Here is a 23360-nt window from a genome sequence, read left to right as displayed (position 1 = left end):
TCCACTCAGCTTGCCAGGCACCCTCCTATTTTGGTGCATGACAAAAAATAGAAAGAACAAGGCCTAAGGTAATGAAAGGAGCATGTCCCAGAGGCCACCTGCTCTCGGGGAGGGAACAGGGACAAAAGACCAACAGCAGCCCTGCAGGTGCTGAGGGCCACAAGGCTGGGCTCTGGGATCATCCTCCTCCTTGCACTGACACAGGCTGGGATGCAGAAGATGGTTAGGAAGCAAAAGACTTGAGGTGTTCAGTAATTCCTTTGGGAACTGCTAGGAGCAAGCTCCTGCCTCACTGCTGGTCAGAGTCCTGGTCCCTCGTGGGAAGTTTGGGGAAGAGAAACCGCTCAGCGAAATGATAGATTATTTTTGGGGTGAGTTAGGAACATAAAAGTGCTTTTTAAATTCCCTTCACGCTCAAAGCTGCAGATGCTGCCGATGTAGTGCAGTGCCCAGGCTCAGCTTGGAGGGTCAGACCCATCCCTGTGGGATGAGACCCCCGTGCAGACCCACCACAGCCTGCTGAGGCTCTGAGCATCACGGAGCAGGGCAGGGAGCAGGGAGGCAGCAGGGCTGCGGACGGCTGTCAGGATGCTGAGGCTGGATACACGTCCGAGACAAGAGCTGGGTGGGCAAACCTGGCTGCTTCACGGAGAAAACCGGGTATAAATAACCCACTTCTGTCCCACCAGAACTGCTGACCCCGTGGAGCAGCCAGCCCCCCTCAGCCCAAGCTGGTCCCCGCCGTCCTGTCACCCCAGGGGTGGTCCCGCACCCTCGTGGGGCTGTGCCGATGGCAGAGCTGAGCCGCTCGCCCCTCGCCCCGGGCCACCAGCCACCCCAGCGCCCAGGCCAGCGGGACGGAGCAGCCCCGGGAGGGGACACACAGCCCGCAGGCGCTCCAGCTCCCGGGATGAAGAGGGGCTGCCCTCGCAGCCGGTTCCCGTGGCAAGGCCAAACACGGGCAGGGAGGGCTGGCGAGCTCCCTCGCGGTGGCTCCGGGCTCGGCGGGGCAGCGATCGTGCCTTTCCCCCTCCGGCTGCCCCCGGCGCCGAGCAGAGCCGCTCCGAGCCCCATCCCACCCAGCAGCACGTCGGCGTGTGCCCTGCGGAAAGCAAGGCGAGAACAGCAAGGTCCCCACCACCCTGCGAGCCACGCTGGGCGAGCTGCTCCCGTCGCAGCCTCGCCCTGCCCCAAAACACAGCGCTCCTGCCAGCCTGGCGACAAAACCCGCACCCCGGGGAGGGACGGCCCGCACCCGTGGGTCACCCACGTCCACACCGCTGGCTTTCCCCGGCTTTCCCTGGAGCAGGATTATCCTGCTCCTGAAGGATTTCCCAGCCTTCACTCTGGGACGGAACTCACCTCCGGCCGGGGGTCCCGCGTTGAGGGGCTGGGGGAGGCCGGCCAGCAGCAGCAGCAGCGCGGTGGCGATGCCACCCATCGTGTCCCCCATCGTGTCCCCCGGCGCTGGAGCAGCGGCCAGGCACAAACTCGGCCGGCGCCTTCTTCCAGCCGAGCTCCTGCTACTACTATATTTAATAAAGCGGAGCGAGGGAGGGACCTGCAACTTCTCCCGCGTGTCAGAAAGGAGAAATTCGCTCAGATTACAAACCCAAATTTTCCCCTCTTAAAGGGCTAGAGGCTCTCGCCACCCACAGCCCGAGCTGAAAGCAGCCTTGTTCCCCCGTGCCAAGGAGGAGAGGGAGGAGCGGGGACAGAGCCCGACGTGGGGTGCGAGGGGCGGCTCCGGAGGCACCGCCTGCTCCGGGCTGAGCTGGATGTCGCAGAATCCCGAAATATTCCGAGTTGGAAGCGACCCACGAGGATCGTCGGATCCAACTGTTCAGTGAATGGCCCATGCAGGGATCAAAGCTTGGTGTTATTAGCACCGTGCTCTAAGCAGCTGGGTTAATCTCCATAGATCCCTTGGCACGAGGCACTTCTGGGGCAGCAAAGGCAGTTCCTGGTGTCCGCAGGGACCCAGATCGGTGACTCGGTACCAAAGCTGACTTTAGCCACCCCTGGATGTATTCCTGAAGTGACCCTGCAAACCTCACACCTCTCAGCTGGCAATCAGGATGGCCTTTGGCCCTCAGGGCTCATAGCCCTCCAACTGCGTTAGTACAACACTGGGAAAAGAGCCTTCCAGCTTCTCCTCCTGAATCCAGGAATTCTCCCGAAAGCAAAGCTGATTCAGGACAAGGTCACCACCCTTTGGAGACCCAGCATCCCCCCCAGCCTGGCTCCCTGCTCACCCCCCATCTTTCCAACCCTCTCCAAAGGTGTTCCCATCCTCCTCCTCGGCTCTTGTGCAGCACACCCCTCCTTCCTCATGGATGTCTGGATTTCAGGCCCTTTTCCCTTTTCCCTGCCGTGCCATGTTTGGCTGATGGATTACATGTGGCTTGTTTCCTGCTGGGTTAATTCTAACCCCTCCAGGGCCCTCGGCGTGACTTTGCCGTCTTTGGCAGCATTTGCAACACCTTCCAGTGTACAGTCATCTGCAAACATAATTAATTTGTTGTTTACTTTTGCTTTCAGATCATTAATAAAGACATTAAATAAACCTGGGATGTGCTGTTTTTTCAGTAACTTTTTCTGAGTAATTGCCAGGGGCTCGGTAAGTTCATTAGCTAATTCTGTTTAGTCTGGGGGTTTCATATTAGCCAGGCTGGCTGATTTGTACAGATTCAATTTTGCAAAGTACTCCCTTTCCTGCTCTTTATCTTAGGATCTACTGAGGACTCTGGGAAGCTTTCCTCTCTGTCCTCAGCAGTCCCCTCTCCTTGCTCCTTCTAGGGGCTGATGAAGGAAGAGGGGTGCAGGGCTTGAGCTGTCAGGGCGGAGTTCGATCTCTACCTCTCCCACCTCCCGGGACCATCTCCAGCCCACCAAAATCACCTCCAACTCACCAGGACAATCCCCAAACCACCAGGACCGCCTCCAACCCACCAACAGGCATCCCTGGCTTTAATTCAGGCTCTCTATCCTCGGGTTTGCTTTGCTCACTGGGCCACTGGGAATGAACCACCCTTTGCCAGGGGAGCATCAGACTTGGATGAGGGCAGCAAGTACGGTTTGAGCAACGAAATGGTTCCAAGCAACCTGAGCGTCCTCCCCCTCGAGGATGCTTAAGGTGCACTCCACAGGCAGAAGGCTGGTGGGAAAATATCCAAGACACAGCAAGGATGGAGGGAAACTTCCACTGCTTTTAAAATTATCATTATATTTCTCCCCCTCCAACAAGGAAATCACAACCTCTGCTTGAAACTTCCTGTGTTATCCAGACAACCAGCCCCACCAAGTCTGGCCTCCGGCAGCTTCGGCCGACCCCTCGCCGAGCCCCGAGCACAGCTCTGTGCCCCACATCTGGCCAGCACATTTCCCAGCCCTCCCCTCCGCCAGGCCCCGACGGCAGCGGGGGGATTTGTTTTTCCCTTTCCCAGCCAACATCTGGCTGGGCAGCAGAAGGGCAGAGCCAGCGTGGAGCGGTGTGTCGGGGCAGGGCTGGCAGCACGAGGGACCCTTGTCCTTCCCCCTGCAACTTTAAACCTTGGGGGGGTTGGGGGGCAACGCCAATGCCGGCTCCATTTCCTTGGCAGCGGGGGCTGCCCTTGCCCTTTGGTGAGTGCCCACTGTGGGGGGGGCTGGAGGCCTGGGGGACTTGGAGAAGGTGGGAAACAAAATAAGAAAAATTAAATTCCCTCATTCCCCTGCAGTCCTGGGGCCGGTGTTTGAGGAAGGCGCAGTTCCCATCCCTTCTGGCTGCTCCCCTCCTCCTCTCGGTGCTGGCTGACCCGCCGGCCTCCGGACGCATTTATTTATCCGATCCCAGCTTTATTTAGGATGTGTTTCCAGGGTAGCCGGTACAGAGGGAGGTGAGCAGGGCTGCCGAGGGGGTCCACAGCTGCAGGCCTCCACCCAGAGCCCTGCCATGCCTGCGGGGCACCCTGCTCACATGGGCACCTCTTGGTCACCCCATCTCTCGCAGGAACCCCACCCCATCCTCTGCATCAAGCCCTGTGTGGGCTGGCCAAGCTGGGAGCCCTTTCCAAGGGGCAGCCCTTTCCCTGGACAGCTGTGTTCCCTGTTTGCTTGGCATGGACAAAGCCATCCCTGGCAATTACTTCCCTGGAATGCCAACAGTCACCTGCAGGGGGGAGGATCCCCGTGTGCCCTTCAATAAAGCAGAGCTCTGCTCCTCTACTTGCATTTCTCCCCCAAAACTACACCCTGCATCTTGGCTGGGCCTTTTGCCAGAGCCAAGCTCCCCTCTGCCACCCACAGTGGCACAGAGGGGGTCGGAGTGAGGATGGGGGTCCCGATGGCTGCGAGGGGCTGCAGATGGGGAAGCAGCTCCATCGAGGAAGGAGAGCAGCAAGCGTGCTTGGAGCTGGAAGGAATATCCCGAATATCCCATCCGGTGCTGGCAGGAGTGAGTGCATTCATCAATGCTGCTGGGATTTAGCTTCTCAGCATCTGCCTTCCCATGTGCTTCAGGGATTATGAAAGAAAACAAAACAAAGCCCTTGGATCTGACCTGGCTGAAGCAACGCCCTGGCTGGAGGTACCAGGTGGATCTGAGCCAAGGTGCCAGGTCTGCAGCCTTGGCCATTCCCCCAGGAGCCTGGAGGGGGGGGGAAGGGGGGGGGTCCCTCTGTGTGCTCAGGGCAAAAGTGATGTGAACCTCGTGTCTGTGGTTGGAAACAGCTGGGCAGATGTGCTGGGCTCACCTAGGGGAGTAGAGGGGGATGTCTCAGGGTTTCTTTGGTGTCTCTGATGTGCCTGCCCTGTCTCATGATGAGCTCAAGGAAGAAGAGGATGCTGCAGGGAAGTTGGGAATACCGTCTGCCTCTGCATTAGATGGGAAAAAGCACAGTCCAAAGCCGGTTTCATACCTGCAACAACCAACAGACCAGATTTTGTACTCGTGGTGCTGTTAATTTAAGGAGACAAACACTTGGGCTGGGGCTGCTAATTGTCCAGACAAGCTGCACCTGGGCTCTCACCACACCCTCCATGCTGCCCACCACCCTGGCTGCCTTTAAATTCAATTACCTTCAGCTTCCCCTTCTCCCTACAGCTGTGCTGTGGTACTGGGCAGAGGGTCTGCAACCCTTACCCAGTTTGGGGGAGTCCCTTGCCCTCAGAGGACCAGGATGAGGATGTACCCCCAGCACGGTGAATAAATCTCTCTTTCTTCTCACTTGGTGCTGCTTTGTGGTGTTGCCACCTGGGTACCTCACATGCAGCTTCTGTTCAGGGGTTTGAAGTCCCTGAAAAGTCACTGGAGCAGTGCTGGACCAGGGGGCAGCCCCTCTAGACCAACCCCACAACTCTGCTGCTGCTTCCCCAGATCCTGTGCAAGGAGTTTGATGTGAGATAGGCTTTATTTACAAAGTGGGGGTTTGGAGGGCTGTGACTGTGCTTCCCTGTGACTAATGCCTTTTGCTCTTCCTTGAGCACAGAACACATCACTCCCTAGCATTAGTTTTAAAAAGGAAATCAATAAAGCCCATTTATTTTTAGCCAGGATTTAGGATGCTTTGGAAGAGGAACTGAGCTGTGATTTGGAGACAGCAGGCTCACTATCTTCTCCAGGGCTTGTCAGACAGAGGAACCAGCTTTTAAAGCTAGGTAGATATTGACTGATGTATTCTCAAGGAACTAATGCCCCACAGTGTGAGTGGGGGAATTCTCTGAGGGCTTGGGAGAGCAGTGGTGAGCTGTGCTGGCTGCTCGGGCTGATTCCGTCTATCCAGTGAGGTCTGGGGATCTAATTGGGCTGTGGCAGGTTTTGTGGACCTAGTGATAGTAGACTTGTAGAAGGGTTTTTGTCAGAAGGGACTTTAAAGGTCACCCAATTCCTGCCATGGATTCCTTCAACTGTCCCAGGTTGCTCCAAGCCCTGTCCAACTTGATTTTGAACTTTTTCATGGGGCAGCCACAGCTTCTCTGGACAACCTGTGCCAGGGTCTCACCACCCTCACAGGGAGGAATTTCTCCCTAAAATCCAACCTAACCCTGCCCTGTCAGATTAAAACCATTCTGTCCTGTCACCCCGTGTGACAAGCACGGTGTCTGCCTGAAGAAATGCTCTTCCTCACCATGCTAGAGCCAAAGACCACAAAATCCAGCCCGGGGAGCAGGATAGAGGTGAAGAAGATGCAGGTGTTGCCGCTGCAGGAGGAAACCTGGGGCGAATTCAGGATGCCTCGGACTCACAGGGAATGTGGTTGTGGGGACAATCTCCGCAGCCCAGGAGATGGCACCAGCGCTCCGCGCTCGCCCGGCCAGGGACTGGAGGGAGGGATGGATGGATGGATGCTCCCGGAGTGGAGGGTAGGGATGCTACACTCCCTACCCTCCGGGGCCATGCAGACGCCCCTGCCAGCTCGGGCCGTTGTCTCTCCCAGGTCTCAGCAGGTGGGGACACACTGGGGACTAATCCCTCTGCTCCTGGTCTGGTGCTCCTGCTCATTTGTGAGTGTCTTACCTTGTTGCTCTTTGGCCCCTTGTTGCCCATCTCTGCTGTCACTAAACCAGACTGGGAAGGTGTGCAGGTGCTGCCTTCCCAAACACACATTTACACCAGAGGAGCAGCAGCTCGAAGCCCTGACCCTGGAAAGCCCTGGGCTGCTGCTTTACCTGCTTCTCAAGGGAAGAGGAAGGTGCCTTTTTTTTACCTGGGAAGGTGGTAGTTGCTCCAGGTGCACTGACCTGGTCAGGGAAGATGATTGTACTCCCTCTCTCCATCCCTAGCAAAGCTCGTGGTGCCTGAAGCCCCCAAAGCTCTTTTTCATCCCTATCTAATGTGTGGATAAATAAACGGAGAAAGATGCGATGACACCACCTGATTCCCCCCCTTTCACATTGCTCCAGCTTTCAGTGCTGTGGTTTCCCTCCCAGCCGGGTTTAGCCTGAGATTTGTCTCCCAGCAGAGGAACCCATCTGTCTTGGAGCAGATTAGAAAGATGTCACTTTGCCGGCGCAGCCATTCATCACGGTGGCTGGGGAAATTAGCAGGTCCCGAGCAGGGAGGAGGGAAATTGGGCTTGTCCTGGAGCTCTAAGTAGAGGTTGTGGGGAATTCTAGCTGGACCATTTCTAGCTTGGCATTAGTTTGTCCTGAGAAGAACACCACAGCCTCGGATTTCCACCTTCAGGTCCTGATGCAGCAGAGAACAATAAATTCTATCAAAATTTACAGGGCAGAATAGCTGTGATCTCTCAAGCATTGGGGTTTATCCAAAAACTAATATCCTCCTTCCAAGTTGTTAATTCCAGGATCCAGGGTATAAATGAAGCCATAATAACAACAAGGGTGGGACAAACCACATTACCCTGTTGGGGTTTGTAGGGTTACCTGAACCTCTCTCTGGGATCAGCCTGGGGGACAGAAGTGGGACAAGGGGCCTCAGACACTACTTGCAACTGGAAACATGACAAAACTCAGGAAAGGGAATAAAAATTTTTTAAAAAGCGATTTTGCAGCCACAGTGCCGCAAACAAACGAAGAGTAAAATGCAAATTAAAAGAGATAAAAATTCCTTGGCAGTGTCCCCTTTAAGCGTCATATATTTTTATCTTGCTCTGGTTTTATTTGCTGGAAAGAGAAACATAAAGAGAGAAACATTCAATTAAACCTGCTTGTCAGCTGGAGCCCCCAAGCTGTGTCACTGGAAGAGGGGGCTCTGCCAGGAGTCTCCTCTGCACTGTCCCCATCAGGGAGGGCTCGGGGTGGCTGGGACATCTCTTGCCTCTCTGCTCGCCCACCGCTGTCACAACCAGCTGGTGGCACAGGGCTGTGTTTGCAAGGCAGCACTAATCACCATAGTAACAGGGGCCTCATTTCTGGCAGGATTTGTCCCCCTGGCTGTGTGACAAAGTGGGGCAGTGTCCTGCACAGCAAGGCTGGCTGTGCTTGAGGATGGTCTTGTTTTCTTCCCTCTTCCTCTCTGTGACAGCAGCCTCACCTTGCTCATCACCTTCTTTTCTGGCTCTCTAATGTGCCCTTTCCTTCTCTCCCCCACCCTGCCCCAGAGCACCTTGGCTCGTGCTAGAAGGACCCAAGTCCTGCTGTGAGGAGGCCCCATAAATCCAGGGTTCAAAGCTGGGATTTTTGGGGCAACATCTGCCTCTTCAGTTGCATGTGGGGACTCTCTGGTGTCCACTCCACTAACACAAGAGGGAGGCTCTTACAGGATGGTTTCTGCTTGGGTCACCGGCTTTTCCTTCTGCAGGGTGAAATGTTGGGGTTTCCATGAGCTGTTTCAATCCACAGAGATGAGCAGCAGTTTCTAGATGGCAGGAATGAGGATGTGGGCCAGCTGTGAATCCCAGCATGTGACATTTTCCCAGCCTGTGGAAGGAGTCAGAGAGAATGTCCAGGAGAGAAGTTTCTCCCCAAACCAGGCGGGGCTTCTGTGAACATTCCCTGCCTGACCAGGCAGAGCTGATTCCAAATAAAACCTGGTGACATGGAGGATGCAGGTCATGTGCTGGTGGGAAGAAACTGGCCACTGACCTTTTTTTCTGTGAAAGCACAAGGCAGCAGAGAAGATGCTTCCAGAAATAAACCCCTTGTGGGTACTTAGACTTGCCTTGGTGGGAAGGGAATCTTCTGGGTAGAAGGTGCTGGTTAGCAGTGGTGTGACAGGAGCACCTGCAGTGTGGACATCCGTCTCCTCATAACTAGAATGAAACCAGTGCATTATTCCCTTGTGTGAATTCATCAGCTGGCAACGACTTTCTGTCTCTATTGAGCCAGAGCTGGAGCTGAGCCAGTGGCACGGAGGGAAAAGGGCCTATTGACCCATGAAAAATACTCCCGAGGTGTCTTGAGCCCCTTCAAGCTTCAAATACTGGTGGGACCATGGATGTGCTGTGCATGGGGAGGTGCTGGTAGGGCTGGAGCACCCAGTAAAGGTGCATGGAGCCTTGCTGAAACCTCAGGTGATGCCCATGAGATGTGGGAGAGCTGCTCTCCAGCCAAACCAAAACTATCAGCGAGAGTGGCAGCTCGGCTCACCTTCTGCCAGGACCCTGCAACTCACCAGCAGCTTCTCTGAGCCCCTGGAAAGCTGTCATCCACTGACATGCTACAAAGAGAGATGTTTCACTGAAAAAAACCAGACAAAACATCCTGTTGTGTCTCCACTCGATGTGTTCTTGGTGAACCTCCTGGGTGCGTACGCTTGGGTGTGCCTGGGTCACACTGCAGATGGAGACGGGGAAGTAGAAATGACAGAAATGGGGAAAGAGCCACCAAAGACTGACTAGCTGGAGAATGAAACGGGGTAAAAATATTTAAGGTGAGAGAAGAGCCCCCATCCCTGAGGCATGGGTTTGCCTCAGCCCTTCCATCACCTCCTCAGCCTTCTCCAGTCAATGTCCCTTTCCCCCCTGACTCCTACATCCTCTGCATCTCTCCAGATGACCCCATGCATGCTCCCACCCTCTCTTACCCCCATCAGAATCCCCAGTTAAGGAGCTGTACCTGCTTCCACAAAATCATGCATCCCTCTCCTCATCCTGTCTCATTAAATGGATGAAAATTCCCCATTGTTACTGACTTTGCTCATTCCACAGACTCTCAGGGAGGCATATCAAATTTAATTCCTGTACAGGTAATCATTATTTTTTATTTTCTAGCTTGTTACAAGGGCCAGGTACATCCCAGAAGAGTTTCCTGTGAAAGCCAAGGCTGCCAGGATGTGTGTAGAGACAGGATCAAGAAATCTTCATCTAGATGCAGATGATCCCCAGACACCCCAGACTCTGGGGGAATTAACCACAAGAGGAAGAGCTCAAGTTGGAGGAGGAAAGGTAAGGCAGGAGGAGAGAGCATGGAGGCTGTGAAGATGGATTTTTGGAGTAGCTTTGGGTTGTGTTTGTTGGAAACTGCTCCTTTGTCAAACAAAGAGTGTGTGGAGAAGGTCAGGCTCGATAAATCTCCCCAATTTGAAGGCAGGCATCCAGAAATGCTCCAGAATGTCCATTCCTGTGATTTGTAAGCATCCAAAACAGTGAAGAGGTGGTTCAAAAGACTTTTTGCCTAGGAAATGCGAGTTTTCAGTGCAACAACTAAAGACAAAAAATGAAGCAAACCTGGATGATTGAATCCAGGCAGGATTTCTGGTGGGGATTTTTTGCTCCCATTCTTTCCTCGCAGCTCTTCCTGGCTGCCTCTGTCTTTACAGAGAGGACAGCAGCCCTTTTGGGTGACAAAGCCCTTTCCTATATTTTCTAGCAAAAAAGTGTCTGAAATCCAGGACTCTGAAAAGGCGATTCAGGAAACCAGAAATTCGATCCTGTTGAAAACTCAGTCTTGCCCAAATTCTGGTTTTGGGAGTGCTGTCTCTGACTCCCAACCCTGATTTTCCAGCAGGGCTCCAGCCCTGGGATGTAGGGAACATCCTCAGCCTGGCACTGACAAAAAATAAGTCACTCAATTAGGGCAATCTCTAAATACTCTGCACTGGAGTGACTTGTGAATGTTGTGTGGTTAATGGGGATTAATGGAAATTAAATAAGAATGGTGGAGAAGCCTGAGAGAACTAAATTACATTGGGAATAAGCTGTGAAGGGGGAAGCCGTTACCTGGAAAGTGCCTGGGGAGGTGGCTGCTGGCAGGGGATGGAGTTGGGGATGGATGGTGAGGGGAGCTGGGGGATGACGTGAGAGAGAACCTCACCCAGCAAAATCTCTGGGAGCAGGGATGCAGGGGTACAGGAGCAGAGCTGCCTGCAGCCCCACAACCCCCTTTCCCCAGTGCCTGTCTTCTCAGAGGGGCTCAGCTCACCTCCAAGTCTGGCTTGTGGGGTTTTGTGTTTATGTTTTTTTTTCATCTGGAAAAGTCTCATGGGGGCAGCTGTTGAGAGGTAAAGAAGCTGAATTGGATTTTTGTGCCTGCATGAAGTAGGCTCTGGTTACATAGTCCAAGAGAATAGGATCCTAAATTGGATTTTGCTGTTCACTTGGAATGGGCTCCAGTCGTGTGGGATTATTGGGGATTTAAAGCTAACATATAGGAAATGATAATGAAACCATCACCCAGCCAAGAAGCTGGGGAGCTGCTACATTCACAAATGAGGAGGAATCTCCCAATTAACACCTGAGCCATGAACAGAGCATTGCTTGGGAAGCTGGAGTGTAAATCAAAATTTACAGGATCACAGGTGGTTATTATCTCCTCCTCTGATGTGAAGCAAAGGCACATGTGCCAGCATGGCCAGCTTCATCCCACTCATTTCCTTTCCATGCTTTTCCCAGCCAGGCAGGCCCTCATGGGGGGCTTGAGGGTTTTGCAGATTTCTGGATAGGTCCTGCCAGCACCTGTCCATGGATCTGCAAAATCCCTGTGCTCTCTAGCAAAATCAATAATAGATTTTTTTTTTAAAGAGTGAAATTTGGCACGCTTTACTGGCTTTGCCTGATGTTGAGATTTAATGTCTGATTTGTTTCCACTTCTCTGCCTCACCCATGTTTTGGCCCCAGAAATGTGAAGGCTGGCTGGCAGAGTTATTTCTCCCCTTGTTTTAGCATCGCCCACCAGAGCAATGGGACATGGGGTAGAATGTACCAGAATTACCCTGGTGCCCCAGGGGCTGGGGACAGTTCAGTTTGGGGAGTGCTCCCACAGGATGCTTAGCTAGAGACCATGGCTGAGAACTGGGGTCTTGATCTGATCCAACAGCTCTTTTTATGGGGAGATAATCCAAGTGGAGTTGTGGTAGCATGTTTGGCAAGAGGGGGGTTTGGTCAGCAGGTGGGATTTTGGGGGTGCAGCAGGGTATGAGGCTCCCTGGATGCCTGTAGAGGGCTTCTGCTTTGGTGCTGGGGGCTCCTGGTGGGGCTGGGTGCCAGCAGCTGGCATTCTAGAATGTGTCACTCAGCCTCCTGCTCTGCAGAGGCTGCTCCCAAATGGCTTCTCTGAGCTGGGGCTGGCTGCCCTCCAGCCCTGCCCTCCATCACCCTGTGCCCCATGTCTCCTGCTCTTCTTTCCAGCCTCTTTCCAGGTGTTTTCCAGCCTCTGCTTTGCTCTCCTGGCATGCTGAGTGTGAGGAAGGAGGCCAGAGGCCCCTCCTGCCGGAGGGAGCTGCCCAGAGACTCCAGCCCCAGGTATCGGGGCTCACGTTGGAAAGGGGAGCATCACGGGGAGGAGGGCTGGGAGCAGAATCGTGCAGAGGCAATTTGTTTTCTGTCCCTTGGGTGGTAGGCTCTCACCTCTGCCTCAAATTACAAGTCATGTCACATCTTGGGAGGCTTGAAATTGTGTTTCTCAGCAATGTTCCCAAAGAGATTAGAAGCACTGAGATGGCTGAAATACCCTCTGAGCCAGGAGCAGAACAAGCCACTGAACAAGGAGTGGGATGGAGAAAGCTGCGGCATCCTCAGCAGGGTGGAGGGGAGGGCTGGGGGCGGCTCAGTCCTGGCCCCTCCCCAAATCCCTCCTGGCTGGTCACTGTTTTTTCAGTGCTGGCTCATCCTGCTGCTCATGGGAAGAACCAGGGTAGCCACCTGCCCCGTCACCGGATGGAGAGAGCCCAACCACCATTGCAAATAGTTCACGGTGTTCTTTTAACCCTTGGAGCACAAGCTGCTGCTCCCCAATTTTTTTAGGTGGAAAGTGAGGAGTTGTGGTTTATGGGAACAAAGAAGGGCCAAGCAGGCAAACAGCAGCTGACCCTGAGCATGGAAGGCATTTGTTTCCACAGCTGAGAGGAGAAGGCAGCGATTCAACATTTCCTGACGTGAGGCAGAAGCTGCCTGTCTTTGAAGCTCGGCTGTTTGTTCCTACAGTTGCCCAGCTCAAACACTTCACATCCTTTTTATTTATTTATTTATTTATTTATTTATTTATTTATTTATTTATTTATTGCTGCTGGAGACTCTGCACAGCAGAGAGCTGTGGGTCTGCATCCTGGTCCCCACTGTCCCCTCCTTCCCATCCTTATCCCCATTCCTGGGGCTGTTTGGAGCTGTCTGAGATGTCACAGGAGTGAATTGGTCCCAAGGTGCTGCTTTGAGGCCTGGCTGCCAGAGTGATTTGTGATCAGCTGGCTGAACTGACACATCACACAGCAATTAGAGACCTCCTGGAATGGGAGAGATCCAGCCAGGCAGGGATGGAGCTGGGTGCAAATCATGGAGTAGCAGTTAAAGATGCAAACTTGTTATCTCCCAGGCAATCCAGAGCTCCTCCCAAGGATATCAGTGCCAGGGCAGCAGACAGGGATGATGGATGCATCCATAGGAGTGGGTCTTGTGTTATGGGGTGGATGGAAAGATGAGCTTGATGTCAGACATGTCTGCAAACGTGGCCATCATCCCAGTTATGGCCTGGGAAGTGTTATGGTGGGGGGTGTTTGCACCACTTAATTAATTAGTGGTTTGTCTGCAGTCTCTTCTGTCTTCACTCAGAGCCAAGATTAAAAAATACACGAAGGAAATGCATTTTCTTGTGTTTGGGCTTGGTTATTTATTAAATCTTATCTAAAGTACAAAGAGTTCAGCGACACTTCCAGCCACCAGCTAGAAGTGAGCAAAATGGAGAGAGATCCAGCTGCTGCAAGGTCTTATAAAGCTCAACAGTCCAATAGAGAATTAACACCTCTATTATTTATACTTTTAACCCAATAACCAAATCCCCATGACCCTCAGTGCAGCACTGACTGTCCAAACAGAAACCACTGCCTGAAACCATGAAGAAGGAGGAAGATGAGCACCAAAAGGGAGACAGCACCCAAATTCCTCCATCTTGTCCCATAGCTATTACTGTATTATAAAAACCTCAAATTCCAAACCCTTCACCATGGGAAATCACACACTTCTATTTAACTACACACCTGTGACTTGAACTCCATCACCCAAATTTGGAAGCCTTCTCCAAGGGCTCAGCTCAAAAGCAGTGTTCTCCTGGGGGTCAGTGCCAGAAAGCACAGAAAGCTCAAAAATCCCAGGTTTCTGGGATCCAACAGGAAGAGTGAGCTGCAGGCTGTGAGGAATGGGAATGGATGGAAGGGGTGTCAAACAAACTGGACAAATTTGGGTTTGTTGTGTGGAGAGGCCTTGGACTGGGGAAAAACCAGAGAATCAGTGAAGGAGGAGTTGGGATTGAAGGAGAAGCTCGAGTATTTGGTGAAGATCTGCCTCCCACTGGGATTCACTGGCTAATTGTGCTGCCCTGTTCCTTGTGACCTGCGAGATTCAGCTACAGCCTTGCCTCTGAGGTCAGCAAAGCTAACTGAACTGAATGTCCAGCGAGAGCATTTACGTGGCTCTTTTCAGAGTGGGCTCTTTCCACAGCTCTGGAGAAATGCAAGGTGAAAGGGAATTGAGCCTGGTGGGACCTGCTGCTCCAGTCCTGGCTGTGCTGTGCCAGGGGGGAAGATAATCCTTCAGCACATGAGGAGGAGGAGGAGCTGCAGGGAGGGCAGTGCAGTCCTGGGGGTCCTAAAATTTTCCTGCCCTGGTGAGAGACCCCCAAACCTATTTTTATCTGGTTGTGCAGCTTTCTCTCTGCAATAAAAATGTGCTCAGTGTGCAGAGTGAAATTAACACAGAGCCACATTTACCTTGGGAATATTTGAGCAAGTTTTTAAATGAATATTCATTGGAATTTTCCTGCTCTTACATCTTGCTCGGCCCATCATGGCTGTAAGTGGGCAGCTGGGTCAGTGCTTTCCGGGGCACCACTTGCCATGACAGAAATGCTGGAAATGTCCCAAAAGACAGCATCCACCTCTGATTTTCTCTGCAGCCTTTGAAGCTGTGGATATGATGCAAAACCTGATGTTGACACCTGTGAGAGAAGAGGAGCTGAGCCCGGGGGACAGCTCCTGTCTCCCATCCCAGCAGTGCTGGCTGGCTGGAGCAGAGGGATTTTGTAGCCCTGAGAGGGAAGGTGTCCAACATCCGTGAACCACGTCAAAACTGCAGGATATGCTTGGACTCTGCAACTGTAATAAAAGTATATGAGCTGACCTGTGGCCAGCTCCTTAGAGAGCTCTCAGGGCTGCAGCTAAATGAGCTGGTGGCAGTTTTGGGCAAGGCTAAAATTAAACCAGGTCAGGTACAGGCAGTATCGTGGAGTCAGGAGCCAGAGTTTCAAAGAACGCTCGCTCTGAGAGAGTGAGAGCAGGAAAAAAACCTTCCTGCGTATGCAGAGGACATTTCCAGAGCTCTAATCTTTTGATTATAACAGATCTTAGGAGAAACTGTGCTGCTCCTTGAAGATGGGAAGGGAAAAAACCCGTAACTATTCTGAACTGATGGAAGTGGAGCTGCTAATCAGAGGAGAATAATGATCTATTTATTGGATGTGAGACATTTAATAATGAAACAACAACTGTCTCCCCTAATTCCTGTGACTAATGGAGAAGGACATGGTAAAAAGTGCAGGAAGACAGACTGAGGTGGGGCAGTGGATGTTTAGATAAGGACAAAAAGAAAACGTGAGCCAAGGGCTGCCAGCAGCTTCAGAAGGGAATGAGGGTTTCCAGGCTGTATTTCAGGAGAAGGGAATAAAAATACACCCATGGATAGAGCCATTAGCCAGCCAGGGGAGCTGGGGCTGTTGGAGAGGAGCCTCTGCTCATGCAGAGGCTGCAGCAGCTCAGCTCGGACTCTGGGTGGGGAGTGTGGAGTGTAGGAATGGCTTGGATGGCTCGGGGGGGGGGGGGGGGGGGGGGCTGTGCTTAGACAGATGTGGGGTGATAAGTGGGTTCTGCTCCATTCCTGGAGCTGCACGTGCCTCTCCCAGTGCAGTAGCAGAGCCTGTAGCTAGGTGCCACTCAGCACCAAGGCGTCATTATTTTTTATGAACTAGGAGAACATTCCCTAATGCGCCTTGGAACATTATCGTAAATAATTAAATCTGAACTGCAGTTGTCACAGTAAATGAACAAAAGATTGTTCCGCTCCCCATGTGCAAAGTACAAATCACAGACTTTCAGTCTCCCTCAATTTTTACTGCCAATTTAAGGAAAACGGCAAAGAACTGATATAAAGTTTCCAGGTTGGGAGAGAATCCAAAATCCCTCCTAAAAAGCCAGCATTTGGGCAGACTGAACCTGTTTTTCTCTCTGCAAGGGCTGAGGAGACTGGGAAGCTCATTGTGATGTCTCAGATGGTAGAATTTCAGAATGGCTTGGGTTGGAAGGGACTTTAAAGATCGCCCAGTTCCAATCCCACCCAAGACACCTTCCACTGGACCAGGACGCTCAGGTTTCCTCAGATTTGCAAGTCCTGTCTTGAAAGTAAAGCTCAAATCCTTTTCTAGTTGAGGAAACACTTCCCTTAAGTTAAAGGATGTTTAAGGGCACAATTAGGGGGCTGTTTATGTGACAAATTTAGCTCTTGGGCCATCCCACCATTTAGGTCTGCTCCTAAATCAGCTGCTAGAGCCAAGCAGAAAAGCAACGTTCCCAAAAGGTGACATGGCCAGGACTTAGGGAGAACAAAATACAGCCTGTGTCTGGAAAGATGGCTCCTGTATATCACAGGGACCCCTGTGGCCACACAGGCTGTGCTATGGAGAATATCTCCTGCCCCCTTGCCTTGACTTGATTTAAGGCTATTGGTGTTGAGGACACAACGATTTGATGATCTGGGATACCTATCTGAGGTACATCCCACCTCTCTAAATCTCCCTGCATGGGTCTTAATTCAGTGCAAAATGACACTGCAGGTGTCACCGAGGCTGGGTATTGGCTTAGATGGGATCCCCAGGCTGTGGCCACCGTGCCCAGAACACACCCCTGGCCTCCAGCAAGGGAGAGTGAGTGGCAGAGTAATCACCTTCCTCTGCTCCATTCCAGGTTTATGATGCAAAACGTTTTAAAAGGGTGAATAATTAAGTGCTGCTCATAAAAAGGGTTGCTTGGCACTGCTGCCAGACTCCTCTGGCTTCAGGATCCATGATCCAGATGGGGCTGTGCTGAGCTGAGACCCATCCTCTGCTGGACACTGGGCTCATCCCATGGGCAGAGGGGGGCCAAACATCCCAGTTTCCTGTGACAAGGAGGACAGAAACCTTCCCTGTGCTTTCCCCAGGGCTGAATCCATTCACAGGCTGTCCGGTGCAGGGGGTGTTTCTCTTGGCAACATGCAGCAGTGGTAAACAATCCAGAATTTGTGCTTGATGGATGTTCATTCCACACCAGCCTGTCTCTTGAGAGTTATATAATTCCCTTTCCTACAGCTCAGCTGTAAATCTAGAGTGATTCATGGTAGGTCCCTCCACCAAAAGCATTTTCAGCCCTGCCACCCTTGGGCAGGCAAGGACAGGGCGGAGGGCACGGGTGGCCTGTGCTGCTTGCCCAGGCACACTGGGTCTCCACAGGCTGAAACTCCTGAACAGGGTGGCTCTGAAGTGTCATCAGGTGTCCCTCGAGTATGGGCAGTCTGGTCCTTTTCCTCTGGCTGACTGCAACCTCTCTTTTTCCTGGCGTTGTGGTGTGGGTGAACCAAGCTCTGTGGTTCTGGAAGGGTCTGTCAGCTCTGAAAGTCCCAGGGAAGCCGAATTACTGATGGGTTTTTGGAGGAAACCGTCCCTCATTCTTCTGCATAAGGTTCTGCCTGGCCATAAGCCTGACTGAGGTGGTGGAGGCCTGTGGGATTTATGTCCTGCCCACTCTGGTACTGCTGGAGGGGGCTGTGGCACCCCAGGGATTGGGAAATGAAGAAGCAGCTCTGCAAATATTCCTGTTGCAATGTGTTCAGTGCTCAGGGGTGATATCCACTCTGTAATATTAGCACACGTGTAATGGAGTATATCCCTTCCCCCCCCCACTTAAATCAGATGGACCCCATGGTGGAGGGAGCTGAAAAATTCCCCAGGCAGTTACAAAGGTAGGGAAATTTAATTCATTCTTATCTCTGACAGAGGCAGCAAACAGCAGGCAGGAAAAGGGATCTTTCTGGCTTCTTTTCCATGCTGAGGAGGGTAAGGGAGGCTGCTGGACTCTGCCCAGCAGAGGGGCTCCCCAGTCCCACCTTGATGCCTGAATCTGCTAGGAGGAAACAGAAACCTGCCAGCCTGCAGCTCATAGGTTTGATCCATCAAAATCCAGGCACCTAACCACGTCAGAACACCGGGACATATAAACAGCTATTTCCAGGTACTGGAAGTATGTCTAAATAAAACCAGCTCAGCTCCACTGCTCATCCCACACAATAAACACCTGTAAATTGTGAGGCGTCTGTGACGCACTGCTGGAGCACACCCATTCCTACTTGGAAAAATATTTTGGAGTGGTATTTATCTTGGGTGGTTGGCTCTGGGGTTGGGGAATCACGGCGGGGCTGGATGGTGTGGTGAGGGGCACAGGGGGGAGCCAAGAGCAGGGAGCAGGGCACAGCTGGTTCTGGGGAAAAGGGGGCACGTGTCTGATGGTGGGATGGACACCCAACGAAAGGGTCACTTTCTGCACCTTCTTCAGAAGCTTCTGGTCCAGAAGCTTCCAAACAGCCTGGAGCATGAACAGATGCAGGGTCAGGGGTGGTGTGCTGCCAGAGGAGAGCTGCTCCAAGCACCCCAGCTTTGTCCCAGCTGCTCACCTGCCCCTGGGAAATGCCCTTTACCTCGGGGCAGAGGTGGGGATGGTGGGACCAGGTCTCAAGGAGAAACCCCAGTCATGGTGAGGCTCTGGAGCTTTGGTCTGGGCAGGAGAAAAAGGTCCCTGCCCTGAGCAGGGTGTTTGAACTCCATCCAACTTCACCAACGCTGATCAATCCCTCCGTTTTTACTGTACCTGTCCTGTTCCAAGAAGCCTCACTTTCTTTTTTCTCTTCCTTTCCCCCCTGTCACTGGCCATTGCATTTTCATCTTATTCTGCCGATAGTTCATTTTCATTTGACGCATTAATCTGTGCTTCTTTCTGTAAAGATAACTCATCCCTGTGTGATGGCAGGAGTGCATAACCAGCACCACGCCAGGAATATTTTACTCCCTTTGAAAAGACGTGGAATAACAAGTAACCAGAGTGGAGCTGGAATCACCCATCCATTTTAAGAAGCCAGAGGTCCCTGGCAAGAGGCCTGGGATAAGAGCTTTGCAGGTGGATGAAATCTGGGACAGGAACTGGGAGTCACCGTGCCAAGGTGGGGCTGGATGCTGGGCTCCCCACCTTCCCTACACATACCGGAATGTTGGCACTAGGTTCATTTATTTGCTGCTGTTAATCAGGCTTGTGGCTGCCTGGCACCTTTAATGCTGTTTATATAAGGAATGGTAGCAGTGTACAAGAGCAATTATTCCCACCAATCTGCACGGGGATGGGAACTGTGCTGATTCCACCACCCCATCTCTGACAACAGGGGCATGGGAGGTATCACACAGGATAGCAAATGCTACCCAGAGGAAGATTTGACAGCAAAAACTGCCCAGCTTCCCCTGCACCCATCTTCCAAAACCACACAGCTCCGGGGATGCTCCTGGTGCTGTTCCCTTAAATGCTTAAAAGGACTCAATCTGGTTTTAATTATTCAAATGAGCTGACAGGGTAATCAATATAAATGGTTAAATGTGGCCAGGACTAGTGTCAGCTCTGCTGCAGCACCTACAAAAACTCTGGAGAGGGAGGATGAGCTGTTGGAGGGATGCTGGGGTTCCTCTCATCTGTGGGCATGGGTGACATGTAGCCCGGGCTGGGGGTCACAGGAAGGGTGTGTGTCCACATCCACCCTGTCAGATGCAGAATTGAAACCCATACCCTGCGGTACTTCTGGCTCTGGCTGCTTTTTTATTGCTAATATACTGCTAATTGCACTCTGCTGTGTGGTGATACTAATAAAGAGAGATTTAGAAAGCAGGAGGCTGGAGAGAGTAAATCAAGGGCACGGCACGGCACGGCACGGCACAGCACGGCACAGCACAGCACAGCCTCAGCTCTCTGCATCACAATTACTCCCAGCATGGGGAAAGGGTGAGAGATCCTACCCCCAGCACCTGGGGTCCCCATAGCACCCCGAGATGCTGGTGGGGGACACATTCTGGGGTGGGAACCTCAACTCCTGCCTGGTGCTGGAGCACTTGTGTCCCTGTGCCCTCCACGGGAACAAAGTTTTTCCTAAGCCCTTTCTCCTCTTGGAGCTGTGGCCGTGCTGTTTTTTTGTTGTGCTGCCATGGGAATTCTGCCTGCATCCATCCCTGCTCCTGCTTGTCTCCATCCTGCTGTGGTCCTGGCATCCCTCCCTGGTCCTGCAGCCCTGAGTGCCACCAGGCTCCTCCCTCGAGGCTTCAAAGGGGCTCTCCCATCTCTGCCAACGCTGGACGAAACATTATTGAGAGATGAGAAGAGAGAGAGGGAGGAGGTGGGCACCCACCCCCGGGTTATTCAATCTGTCTCTGCCAGTCCTTTGCTGCAGCTGCTGGTGCCCGTGCCTCGGTGCAGGTGAGATTCATCAAACCAGCCTCGGAGTGGAGTGGGGTCATGCAGAGGCAGCCCCTGAAAGGAGAACAGCTGAAATTCTGCATGTGACAGGAGGGGAACGATGGCAAAATCTGTCACTAAAAAAAGTGACATCCCTGTCTCCACCTCCAGCCAGCCATGAGCTTTCCAGGTTTGTCCAGCCCTGGGTGATGGCAGAGCTGAGGTTGGGTTGTTCCTGCTCCTTCTGTTCCCAAACCCTCATTTTTGCCTTGTGTTATGGCATGGAAATGTTTGACTTTACAGCCTTAGTTTATATTGCTGGGAAGTAACTTAACCGTGCTCTCTAAGTGTTGAAGCTGCATTTCTTTTTGATGATTTCAAAGATTTATTAAGTTCTCTCAGGGAGAAAGAAGGAAGGAAAAAAAAAAAAAAAAAAAAGAACCACGCCAGCAAATAAGATTCAGTGGTAAGCCCAGCAAATAACCCCAAAATATATGTGCAGTGTTTAGAGATTTCGCTGGAGCATTCACTTGCTGCCAGCTCCTGTCTACAATAGGATGTAGATGTTCAGTATTATCCTTGGCTTTGGAAGCTTTGATGCCTGGGGATGCTGTTTTCAGGGTTTCCCCCTTTATTTTGGGGGAGGTGAGCAGGGGGTAGTTTAAGGTTTGCTGTTTGCTGACAGCTGGAACACCGGGAAGTGCTCATCCAAACCACTCTGCTGAAATTAAAACATAGTAAGTGCTTCCTGAGCTGGAATCTGGAGCAGTTCCTGGGCAGTCTGGGAACATGAGAGATGGGTCCAGTTCACCGCACAAGTTAGTTGCAATTAATTAATGAACTGGTTCTATTAATTTACTCCAAAATCCAGTCACTGGGGGATGAGGTCACAGCTGGCAGAGACGTACCAGCAGGTTGCGGAGTTTTCTGCAAAATAAATTAGCAGCATTTAATTTCAAGAATCCAGGGGGAAAAAACCCAAACATGTTAAGAAGTGAGGGAGGCCTGGAAATCAGCTGGGGCTGCAGCCAGGAGAGGCATGGCCAGCTGTGAAGTGGGTGAGACATAGAGCCAGGCTTCCATCCAAGAGTATTTATGAACCTGCTCCATCAACCTACTGCTCCCAGGACTGAGCCATGCACCTACAGGGGAGAAATTCCTGGGGGAAGCCAGTCTAAATTACTGTCTCCCCCAAATAGATGTGATTTGAAGCAATTTTCTGAAGTGTGGGATTATTACAGGTAAGTTATATATTGATTTTGAAGGCTTTCAGGTGAGCAGAAACATTCTTGCCTCATCACAGAAATGCTGAAGGGTTGGGGTGTGTTTTTTTTTGCTTTTTTTTGAGGGAAGAAGAGGAAAAAGCACTCTAATATGGTAGAAGTAAGACATAGGGAAGGCGGAGATGGGTTTGAGATCTCCAAAAGAGCTCTAGCCACTGAATTATCCTCAGTGAGAAGTGAAAAGCAGTGTGTTGTGGTTCTCAAGGTCCCACAGGTTTTTGCCTTCCTCCCTTTTCCCCTGCACCCAGCATCTCTCCAGCCCAGAAAGGGGGCTGCTGCTTATCAGGGAGAGTGCTGAGATAAATCCCTGTTAATCTCTGCTCGCTGTACGTGAAGGGCAATGGCTCTGCATGTTATTTTCTCGCCTGTTTGGTGAGCTGATGGAAAATCAAGTCATATTCCTCTTCCAGTCCCTGCTCTGACAGAGGCCAAGCTGCTGTGTTTGGGTGTGGGATTCTGCAGGGAGCAGTGGGAGGATGTACTGGTGTGATTACCCACGACATACCAGCAATCCACCTGCCCTGGGAACTGTAAAAATTGCAGTTTCCTCAAAAAGAACTACCCTTTGATGGGACCTGGGCTGCTCAGATGCTCCCCAGCGCTGCTGGAAAGAGGATTGCTAAGAGGATTGCTGGACTGACTTCATTGAATTCATTAGGGTTCTTAGGCCAGGAGGAGGGAAGGTCCTGCCTGAGCCCCAGGCTCATCACTGGAGGTGAATGTTCTTCCCCTGCCAGGATGCCTTTGGGAACGTACAGGGGATATCTTAAGCAGTTTTGGGGACTTTTTTGTCCTTACCGCTTTTGCAGAAGGCTGGCAGCACCGCTTGCAGCTGAAGAATCAGCTCTCAGCATCTTTATCTCAGCACATCAATTTGACTTTTCCTGAACTCAGTCCTGCAGAAGCACCTGGCTGCTTCTCCCTCCATGGATATATTTAGGTATTTTCCCATATCCAATTAATCCAGCCCCTGCCTCGATCCATCCTGCCTTTCATCCTCCTGCAATAAAACATCTTTTGTTAGCAGCACGCTGCCGGCCGTGTTCCTCCATCAGGCTTGTGTAAAACATCCCCAGACCCTGTGAGATGGGGACGTTCATTACCCTCTTCTGCAAACCTTGGTGCTGGGAAGGGCAAGGGAAGAGGTTCATTATATTCTGAGCCTGAGCCCCCTGGATGAGAGGCAGCCAGAGGGAAGGAGGGCTCAGGCATTCCTGTGGTTACTCAGAAAAAGTTGGCACTGTAACCCAAGGAACCAGCACGGATCTTGCCAGAGCATCACACCAGGCTTTTTTAGCACTGGACATTGTATTATTATTGTGGCTGCATCTCATTTTGGCTACCCAAACTGGACCTGAGAGAATTTGAACCTTCTTCTCCCCCTCCCCCTTTTCCCCATCAAAACCACTTTGAGGTAATGGATGTTTTTCCACTGATGACACGTTTCATTTCCATTCTCCCTCCTCCTTTTCCCTCCCAGCCCAGGGATAATGAACCTGGCCTGGCTGGAATGCTCAGGTGCCTTCAGGGAAGATGATTCTGTAGGGTTCTTCTTCACTCTGTGAGGGTGTCCTGCCAGTGAGATATCATTCCCAGAGGTTTAGGGAGATGGCACTTGGAAATACAGTTCTTTCTTGGCTCCTCCTGCCAGCAGCACAGAGGTGTTTTTTGGGAAAGGTGCAACTGGGATTGCAATCACC

This window comes from Cinclus cinclus, chromosome 13 (assembly GCF_963662255.1).
Source record: "Cinclus cinclus chromosome 13, bCinCin1.1, whole genome shotgun sequence".
NCBI lineage: Eukaryota > Metazoa > Chordata > Aves > Passeriformes > Cinclidae > Cinclus > Cinclus cinclus.
The sequence above is the reverse complement of the archived record's forward strand: the minus strand, read 5'-3'. Positions refer to the sequence as shown.